We start from the raw sequence: 9,916 nt of genomic DNA on the forward strand, positions 1-9,916 counted from the left end.
CAAGTCCCACCTCCCTCTCTTTGATCACTTTGAACCTATGTTTTGGAGGTTATTGAAAATGTTTGCAAATCTTGCATGTCGATTGTACACTAATAAATTAAAATTTTGTTAAACTTGTTAGATAAACTCCTATTATTTGCATTATCACCTTAACTCCACATATATCCATATTCCTCATTCCTAACCTTAGGATCAATATGACTATACCACTTTATATATGAGTTTTGGTGACACTAGGTTACTATAAAGCTTAGCCATGCTTAGAATGGTCTTCCTTGTCATTATGGGCTCATTACAAACATGAAAATTGATTTTTAAATAATCTGGACAGAACTTTAATACTTGTGATTTTGATAAATAAAATGATGGAAAACATGGATTTTAGGTTTGGACCTCAAGTGGTGCACATATGGTGATTAGTTGTGTACCGATAGGGGGAGAGTGTGCCCAAACCGATCTAAGGACTTCACTCAATGTCAGTTCATTTCGTATACAGTACAACCACATGTGCTAGTATGGGATAGCCCAAGCTTAGTAAATTATTTATGGTTTAGCCTTACATTCTGGTAGGCCGGTGTGTATGAGTTCAGATAACTCAGAGGAACTTCCTATTTACCTTGACGTGGTAGTTTAGGTGACTAAGTCTGTCCAATACAACGGTATTGTGCCACGTGGGTGGGTTCCCGTTGTGTCTGCCACCACGGCGTTAAGTTTAAGGCGTGGGTCCGCCACTTAACGGTTCTAGGTCATATAACGTGTATGGCTTAGAATGGAGTAACACGTATCGTGCTGGTGTAAGGCTAAATCATGAATTTTGGAAAAGCTTTGTTGCGGGTAATAAATCGAGTACTTATGTATCGTGTGCCATGCTCTTGCATGATTATTATTTCGCATCATGTGGGTAAAGTGTACAAACTCTGTAGAGTTAAAACTAATTGATTAGCCGTGCTCGCGGTCATGAGCGGTGTGTGGATATGTATTGAGTATAGACTTGTGTTTATTCTTCTAAATGCTGAAAATTACCTTCAAATTGTGATGAGATTTGAGAATGATCTCCTTGCTGCCATGGATGGCAATGAGGTGTACATTTATACATGATTAATGACTACTTTGATGCCCAATATGTCAAGTACTTGCTTGCTGAAATTTATTTGAAAGCAAATCTGATTTGGAAATGTTTTATACAAATAAAACTTGCTTTATGCTAAAAAGAACCATATCATGCCTTCCTTGATTATATGCCTTGCAAGTAGAGTGTTAGGCTTGTCTTGGTGCTTGCCAGTACATTATTTCTAATAATGTACTGACTCTTGCTGTTGAATTAACCTTTTGTTTGCAGGTTTAAACTTAGTCTTTGAGTGATACGGGTAATCGACTGCTTCTTCTAGGACTTGAACTTAATGGGGTAAACCCCTAGTCGGTGTGCTTGTGGATTGGGTAGACAAGCTTCCGCTGTTCTATTATTTATTTGGCTGGTCGGCCGGTGTAACTAAAGTAGATATAGTTTATAATCGCTTTCATCTTATTTGTGTTTGCTATGTATAACCATGCTTGAGATGAAAGTGTGAATCTAGTGCACATCCTGGGAACTAGATTCACATGAGTATGAGTTAAGAATATTTGAGATGTTGTAGATCTTTAGCCATTTTGTCAAGTCTCCTGAATGTGTAACACATCTGGTCGTCGCCTTCGAGTGGTTTGACGGGCACATCTCAGGCTGAAGTTGACTGGCAGGCTAAAGGCCCAGCAATGTCTCAAATATTCCTCTCTCGAGGCATCAGATATTTCATTATGCTTGTTTGATGACTTGAATTATTCATTTCATCTCTCAATTATAATGGAAGGTCCGGAGAGCCTACGACATTGAAGTAGAGGCAGATGAAAATGGGTTGGCAATTGGTGAGTTTATGAGGATAAAAATTTGGCTAAACATTGGTAAACCCCTGATGAGAGGAATGACCTTGGATATCGGTGATGGAGTTGTGGAGAAACCGATCTGATGTCCGCTTTGCTATGAGTTTCAGCCGGACTTCTGCTATACATGCGGCTTGATAGGCCATACTGATAGGCTGTGCGAGAAGAAGTTGAGCAAGGGAGAGGTGCAGCAATATAGCAAAGCTCTTCGGTTCATACCGGAGAAAAGGAGAAGTGTGGAGTGGGGAAATCAGGTGGCTTGGAGAGGATCGGCTAGTCATGGTGGTGGAAGCCTAGGAAGCTGGGCAGTGGGAGTCGAGGGGGGAGTGATGCGCCCAACTGGAGACGGGGCAACAGTGAGAAGACAAATTCCCAAGAAGTTACCAGCCCAATAAAAGGGGGGACATCGATTAAGGGTGTTGGTGATGCAAAAAAATCCTTATGTTTCGAGAGGAACAAAGGGGTGGTGGGGGACAAGACGAGTGGGGAGGCAGTAGATGACGGGGGTTCACTGATGATAGGAGGTGAGCGAGGCTCATTGCCTGACACTCAGCCAAATAGTGTCATTCAAATAGAGGTGGGAAAGAAGAAAGTGTAAAACAGTGTACATCTTATCTTCTAGTTAGTTGAGTTGCTGGCTAGATAATAGGGTAGTTGAGATGGATAATATCCGTTGTAACAACTTGATCATATCCTCTGTAAGTGCCACGTCAAGGGCTGTTCTTGACAGTATAAATATAATCACACGGCCTCCTCCGGGAGGTGAGAACGCTTCCACATTCACCTGGTATCAGAGCCTCTCTCTTCTACCCAACATAAACCCTAGATCCTTTTCTTGCCTTTTTTCGCCATGGCGAGTTCCTCTTCCATATCTGCGCCGGCTGCACTCGGTCCACCGGTGACAGAGAAGCTCACCAGGGACAACTACGTTCTCTGGCGCGCACAAGTTCTCCCTGCGCTTCGCGGAGCGCTGCTCACCGACTACCTCGACGGCACGGCTGTGGAGCTGGCCAAGACGAGGACCACCGTCGACAAGAACGACAAGGAGATCGTCACCAAGAACCCGGACTACGCAAAGTGGATGGCTTAGGACCAGCAGGTTCTTGCCTATCTGCTAAATTCCCTGTCCAAGGACGTTCTGCAACAAGTGGCGACTCTCAACACCTCGGCACAAGTTTGGGATGCCCTCACCAACATGTATGCATCTCAATCTCGCGCACGCATCACCAACCTCAGGATCAGCCTTGCCAACACCAGGAAGGGATCCATGACCACTGCAGTCTACTTCTCCAAGATGAAGGGGCTGGCTGACGATCTTGCGTCAGCTGGCAAGCCCCTGGATGACGAAGAACTGGTGTCGTACATCCTCGTGGGCCTCGACATCGACTACAATCCGCTGGTTTCCACCGTGGTAGGTCGATCTGATCCAATCTCCTTGAGTGATTTGTATTCTCAGATGGTTAGCTACGACAACCGGATGGATCATCTCCAAGGAGGCGGACAAATCCAATCTTCTGCTAAAGCCGCTTCACGCGGACGTGGCAACGGCAACGGCAACAACTTCCGCGGTCGTGGTGGCGGCGGCAATGGAGGCCGTGGCCGTGGCAATGGCGGACGCGGTGGAGGTCCACAAGGACCACGTCCGGTCTGTCAACTGTGTGGCAAAACTGGCCATACGGTGCTCAAGTGCTGGTATAGGTTTGATCAAACCTATCAGCCTGAAGAGAAGGTTGCAGCAGCAGCGACGAACTCCGCCTACGGCATAGATACCAACTGGTATGTCGACTGCGGTGCCACCGACCACATCACTGGGGAGCTTGACAAGCTCTCTGTTCGTGAGAAGTATAATGGACAGGAGCAAGTCCATGCAGCCAATGGCACAGGTATGAACATTAGTCATATTGGTCATTCAGTAATTTCAACCCCAAACAAAGATTTACATCTGAAAAATATACTTTATGTTCCATCTGCAAATAAGAACCTTGTCTCAGCAAATCGCTTAGCCTTTGATAATAATGCATTCGTTGAAATTTACCCCAAATTCTTTAACATCAAGGATCAGGCAATGAGGAAGTTGCTTCTTCACGGCAGAAGTAAGGGACGGCTTTATCCTTTGGCTCCAGCACCCGGTGATTCAAGTCTCAATAAACATGCCTTGAGCATTGTCAAGCCATCTTCGACTAGGTGGCATTATCGTTTAGGTCATCCAGCTTTTCCGATTGTTAGTCGAGTCATTAAAAGTTTTCAGCTTCCTTGTTCTAGCGAGTCCAATAATGTAGAACACATTTGTGATTCATGTTAACGGGCTAAGAGCCATCAGTTGCCATACCCTAAATCTCTGAGTTCAACTAATGTTCCGTTTGCTCTTGTATTTTCTGATGTTTGGGGACCGGCGCCCACTTCTATTAGGCGACATGATTATTATGTTAGTTTCATCGATGATTTTAGTAAATACACATGGATCTATCTTCTTAAAAAGAAATCCGATGTCTTTCAAGCCTTCCTAAACTTTCAACAGTATGTCGAACGACAGTTTAAAACCAAAATACTCACCATGCAGACCGATTGGGGTGGTGAGTACGAGAAATTAAACTCCCTTTTCCAGAAGATAGGCATAACTCACCATGTTTCTTGCCCTCACGCGCATCAGCAAAACGGCTCAGCAGAATGTAAGCATCGTGACATAGTTGAGAAAGGCCTTGCTCTTCTATCCCAAGCCTTGGTTCCTTTAAAATTCTGGGATGAAGCCTTTCTTACCGCCACATATCTCATTAACAGGTTGCCTGGTTCTGCTATCTCATTCAAAACGCCGTTTGAACAGCTTTTCTCTGCAAGTCCTGAGTTCAGCCACTTGCGCGTGTTCGGGTGTGCCTGCTGGCCAAACCTACGACCATATAATCATCGCAAACTTTCTTTTAGATCAATCCGGTGTGCTTTCCTTGGCTATAGTCCTCTCCACAAAGGATACAAGTGCCTTGAGATATCCACTGGCCGTGTCTATATCTCGCGTGATGTTGTCTTCGATGAGACAGTCTTTCCGTTCGCCTCCCTGCATCCCAATGCCGGCGCCCGTCTCCAGCGTGAGATCTCTCTCTTGCCTTCTCATTTGCTGTCCATCACCGATCAAGGGGGAGAAATTACTAATGATCATATGCTAACATGTTCTACTAACCCTGCCTGTGATGATCAAGCAACAGGAGCAGCACAGATCGCTGGCGAAAATTTGGTGCAAAATGGTGGAAATCTGAGGCAAAACGGTGAAGATCTGATGCAAAGCTCACATGAAATCATGTCAACCGGCAGCGAGATTGATGGCAGCAGCACTGAATCCGAGACCAATCAAACTTCAATGTCAGATGGCTCAGGTCAGAGCTCAAGCCATGCAGCCAGTAGCCATGCGACAGCAAGCAGCAGTCCAAGCCATGCAACAAATAGCCATTCGACAGCAAGCAGCAGTGGCCATATAGCGGGCAGCAGCAATCATTCCAGCTCAGGTTCGCATGCAGGATCTTCTGTGCAGACTCCTCCAGCACAACCAGTACAGCCAGAACCAGTCAGGCACCGCACCCGGTTGCAAAGTGGTATAACTAAACCAAGGTTAGATGTTGATGGAACTATTAATTACTCTTTAGCTTGCTCTACAGGTGAACCAATAGATGTGCAAGAAGCATTAGGAGACTCACGCTGGAAACAAGCAATGGATGAGGAGTATAATGCCCTTGTGAGGAATAACACATGGCATCTGGTAAAAGCACCGCAAGGTAAGAATGTAATTGATTGCAAATGGGTGTATAAAATCAAAAGAAAAGCAGATGGTTCTTTAGACAGATATAAAGCAAGGTTGGTAGCCATGGGCTTCAGACAAAGGTATGGTATAGACTATGAGGATACTTTCAGTCCAGTAGTTAAAATTGCAACAATTAGACTTGTTCTTGGTATTGCTGTCTCTAGAGGATGGTCACTAAGACAATTAGATGTTCAGAATGCCTTTTTACATGGTATTCTAGAAGAAGAGGTTTATATGAAACAACCACCAGGGTATGAAAGTAAATCAACCTTAGTTTGCAAACTTGATAAGGCTATCTATGGATTGAAACAAGCACCTAGAGCCTGGTACTCTAGGTTGAGTCACAAGTTATTTGAACTAGGTTTTACTTCGTCAAAGGCGGATACTTCCCTGTTCATTTATAATAAAAATGGAATAACTATGTATATGTTAATTTATGTGGATGACATTATTGTCACAAGTTCCTCAAGTGATGCAGTCACAGCCTTGCTTAAGAACCTATGGTCTGATTTTGCCTTAAAAGACTTGGGTGAGCTACATTATTTCTTGGGAATAGAGGTGAAGAAAGTATCTGATGGTATACTGTTGAATCAAGCAAAGTATGCCTTAGATTTGCTAACTAAAGTTGGTATGAAAGATTGCAAATCAGCTTCCACGCCGCTAGCTGTGACAGAGAAGTTGATGGCACACAAAGGAAATCCTCTTGGTACTGAGGACAGTACTCGGTACAGGAGTATTGTAGGAGGACTACAATACTTAACACTCACCAGATCGGATTTGGCTTTTGTTGTTAATAAGGTATGTCAATATCTTCATGCTCCTACTTCAGAACATTGGTTGGCTGTAAAACGTATACTCAGATATATCAAAGGAACTGTTGATGTTGGTCTGCACTTTAAGAGGTCTAGTTCTACTCTAGTCAGTGCCTTTTCTGATGCTGATTGGGCTGGTAGTCTAGATGACAGAAGGTCTACAGGAGGTTTTGTAATTTACTTTGGACCTAATATTGTGTCATGGAGTGCTAGGAAACAACCAACAGTATCTAGGTCTAGTACCGAAGCAGAATATAAAGCTATGGCCAATGCTACTGCTGAGTTAATTTGGGTTCAGTCAGTTCTTGAAGAATTGGGAGTAAAGATTGCTCAATCGCCTGTGTTATGGTGTGACAATTTAGGAGCAACATATTTGTCCTCAAATCCGGTCTTTCATGCACGAACAAAGCACATTGAGATTGATTATCACTTTGTAAGAGAAAGAGTAGCAAATAAGATGCTTGATATCAGGTTTATTGGATCAAAAGATCAAATAGCCGATGGATTTACAAAGGCTCTGTCTATACAGAGTCTAAGACATTTCATGTACAATCTTAACTTGTCCAAGTTATGATTGAGGGGGAGTGTAAAACAATGTACATCTTATCTTCTAGTTAGTTGAGTTGCTGGCTAGATAATAGGGTAGTTGAGATGGATAATATCCGTTGTAACAACTTGATCATATCCTCTGTAAGTGCCACGTCAAGGGCTGTTCTTGACAGTATAAATATAATCACGCGGCCTCCTCCGGGAGGTGAGAACGCTTCCACATTCACAGAAAGGTGAAGAGAAGATGGATGTTATTCCAAAAGGAAGTAGCAAGAGTACTTTCAAACGGATTTCCCGCCATGATGGGCAACAAACAGCAAGTAAGACGCCTATGGTGGATGAGGGCAAAAAACGAGCCAGGGAGGCTGAGATGGTCCAGATGGATGTTGATGAACAAAAGAAAGCAAAGTGTGATGCAAAGGAGGATCAGACAGTTAATGAATTTGTGGGGCCGGCGGACCGGTCCTGCGGGGATCAATGAAACTTATGGCATGGAACTGCCGGGGTTTGGGAAACGCCCCGGCAGTTCGGGGGCTTCTGAATTGTCAGAAGTCTATGGGGGTGGATGTCCTCTTCCTGTCAGAAACAAAACTCGACTCGCAGAGGATGGATGTTTTGCGAAGAAAGCTTGGATTAGAGAACATGGAGGTGGTGGATTGTGACGGAAAAGGGGGGGATTGCGACGGAAAGGGGGGGGGGGGGAATTGCAGTGTTGTGGAGGAGAGGAGTTGACATGATTCTAAAAGATAAATCAAAGAATTATGTTGATATGGAGGTCCGGGGGACTGGTGGAAGCTCCTGGTGATTCACGGGCATATATGGTGAGCCACAGGAGGAGATGAAGTATAAAACGTGGCAAGTGATGGAGGAGTTACAAGCGCAGCCATCTGCTGTCGGTATGCCCTGGTTGGGTATAAGAGCGTTTTTTAGAGGTGCACGTGGCGGCCTAGGAGCGTTTATAGAAAGTTTAATGGACTTTTAGTATATAATAGATAGATTAGAAACTATGCCTGTGGTTTTGGACATCACTGCATTTATATTTTGTTTAATGCAACCTGTTATAGCCATAAAAATAGAACTTGAAACTGTGGTATATACTCTCTCCGTTTCATATTATAAGTTAAACTACTTTGACATTGATCAAAGTTAAACTACTTTAAATTTAACTAAGTTTATAGATAACTATAGTAATATTTACAATATCTTGGGGGTGAAAATGTTACTATTTTTTTTTTACAAACTTGGTCAAACTTCAAGCAGTTTAACTTTGATCAAAATCAAAACTACTTATAACCTGAAACGGAGGAGTATATTAAGAGGGTAAAAAAAAACTTGTCTAGAAAATGAGTACCTGCAGCTGTGAAAACATTACAAGAGAATGTTAGAGATCGAAGTTAGCAGGCAGTGATTCAGATCGACCAAAACTCCGGCAGAACTGTCGTGTAGCCATGTCCGCCATGTTAATGCTGTCTTCCTCAGTTTGGGCTTAGAGTCTAGACTTGTATATGGGCTTGCATGGCATTGGACCGATTCATATATAGAGTCGTCTCACGCCATCAAGTTGTTCGTTGTTGCCGTTTCAGTCGTACGGTAGTCGGATGATTTGCGTCGGACGTAGAGACTCCAAATACAATAATTATTTTCACGTTCAAAAACTCTTTTGAAATTACTTTGAATATCGTCAAAACTCTCTCACTTTTTTCTGACAAGAAGGGCCCTAGTTTTATTAACAGATTATGTTGCATATATGGTAGAATAACACACATAATTAAACTTTGGATATATAATATATCTATCGTTACTTCCCTTTCTGGAGTGACATCATTAATGAAATGAGCTCATCTTTCAACAAATGGTTTCAATTATTCACTCATTCTTTCATTCCTCATGTAATGGTAATGGTCAGGATTATCTCGGTGAGATCCCAACGGTCCAGATCGCTCCCACCTCCCACCTCGCGATCCACCTCCCACCTCCCTCGCGGTCCAGATCACGATCCCTCGATTGCGCGCTCCTCTCCGCTCCCTGATCTCTCCCTTCCACGCGAGCCACGACGCCGCCGATCCGCCCACGCCGCTCCCTTCCACGCGAGCCACCGCCGACGCCGCCGTCCTCGACTGCCGCCGCCCTCGATTTTCGCCGATCCGACGCCGCCACCATCGACTGCCGCCGATCCGCCGACGCCGCCGCCATCGACTGCCGCCGATCCCCGTCGTCGCATCAGTCGTCTCGCCGCCACCGATCCCCGCCGCCGGCTCGCCCTCAACCCGATCCCCATCGCCGTCGTCGCATCCGTCGTCGTCTAGGATTTCCGTCGACGCGATCTGGACCTCGCCGCCACCGATCCCCGCCGCCGGCTCGGCCTCAGCCGATCCACATCGCCGCCGTCGCCGGCGTCTCCCCGCAGGTCAGTTTCGCGCCGCCGCCACTCACATCTCCTCACCCTCGCGATTCCCAACCCTAACCGCCGTCTCCCCGCCCCGAAGGTCTCCGGCGCGCGCTCCCCCCAACCACCGGCGCCGCTACCCATCCCTGCACGCTGGAAGCTCTCCCGTCGCCAGGTACAAGATGATGACATTGAATTGTTGGCAAGTTACTCCAAGGTGTTTGTTCTTCTGATGGTTAAAGTGTAGTACAAACTGTGCAACTACAATCATTGCATCCCGTTCTTATCCATGGCTACAAAGTGCTAGCATCAGGATACATATATTCTTCTTTTCTATGGATTGATAAATCAGAATCATGGATACACTGCAAAATTGATCTCCTTGCCAAGATGATAATGCAGATTTCTTCAGAAATGAAATGCATCTGAATCATTTTACCCTTTTATAGCCATGAATTTCATCTTATT

General features: G+C 44.8%; 1 non-coding gene across 1 annotated transcript; it reads left to right on the forward strand.

Annotated features, from left to right (window-relative positions):
- Positions 1 to 3,247: 3,247 nt before the first annotated feature.
- LOC127758281 (small nucleolar RNA Z247) lies at positions 3,248 to 3,386 on the forward strand. Its single transcript, XR_008013704.1, has one exon. It is a non-coding gene; the product is annotated as a small nucleolar RNA Z247 (small nucleolar RNA).
- The last annotated feature ends 6,530 nt before the right edge of the window (positions 3,387 to 9,916 follow it).

Source organism: Oryza glaberrima, chromosome 12 (genome assembly GCF_000147395.1).
Source record: "Oryza glaberrima chromosome 12, OglaRS2, whole genome shotgun sequence".
Taxonomy (NCBI): domain Eukaryota; kingdom Viridiplantae; phylum Streptophyta; class Magnoliopsida; order Poales; family Poaceae; genus Oryza; species Oryza glaberrima.